Source organism: Monopterus albus, unplaced genomic scaffold (genome assembly GCF_001952655.1).
Source record: "Monopterus albus unplaced genomic scaffold, M_albus_1.0 scaffold52.1, whole genome shotgun sequence".
Classification (NCBI taxonomy): Eukaryota; Metazoa; Chordata; class Actinopteri; order Synbranchiformes; family Synbranchidae; genus Monopterus; species Monopterus albus.
In genome coordinates this window covers 2,552,121-2,552,769 of record NW_018127932.1, presented here as the reverse complement: position 1 = coordinate 2,552,769, position 649 = coordinate 2,552,121, and the positions used below count along the sequence as shown (strand labels likewise).

At 51.3% G+C, this 649-nt stretch overlaps 1 protein-coding gene and 1 long non-coding RNA gene across 2 annotated transcripts in view; both read left to right on the top strand.

Moving 5' to 3' along the window:
• The window catches only part of LOC109961101 (uncharacterized), a 7,568-nt gene extending 7,047 nt beyond the window's left edge, over positions 1-521 (top strand). Inside the window, exon 3 of the long non-coding RNA XR_002275096.1 lies at positions 455-521. This is a non-coding gene — a long non-coding RNA (uncharacterized LOC109961101). The remainder of the gene's footprint in view (positions 1-454) is intronic.
• LOC109961100 (potassium voltage-gated channel subfamily KQT member 5-like) overlaps positions 1-649 on the top strand; it is a 112,760-nt gene that overhangs the window by 77,490 nt on the left and 34,621 nt on the right. The window lies entirely within an intron of this gene.

Genomic DNA, 649 nt, shown 5'->3' with positions numbered 1-649 from the left:
TTCATGCATAGTGAACAGCATAAGGGCAGCACGGTGGCGCATTGGTTAGCGCTGCTGCCTCACAGTGAGAAGGTTACAGGTTTGGGCCCCACCTGGGACCTTTCTGTGTGGAGTTTGCATGTTCTCCCCGTGCTTGTGTGGGTTCTCTCTGGGTACTCCGGCTTCCTCCCACAGTCCAAAGACATGCAGCTTAGGTTGCTTGGTATCTCTAAATTGCCCACAGGAGTGCGTGCGTGTGCGCGCGTGTGTGGTTGTCGTTTATGTGTTAGCCCTGCGATGGATTGGCGACCTGTCCAGGGTGTACCACGCCTTCGCCTGATTGCCGGCCAGGATTGGCTCCGGTGACCCCGTTCAGGGACTTGGCGGTAGAAAATGAATGGATGAACAGCATAAAGAGAATCACTGAGATTTATGCCTGAAAATATTTAAAATGTAAAATTTTAATGTCTTTCAGTATGGACGAGGACGGTTCGCCAGCACCTGGCAAAGAAGAAAGTGGGTCTTTGGGATTTTGGGTGTTGGCCAAAGCTGCAACAGACCCATTTTAAAACTGGTTGATCGTAGGTCCAGACGTCATCTTCTCCCGCTAATTGTGCAACATGTGCGTCCTGGAAGCACCATCCTCAGTGATGAATGGCGGGCCTACAGA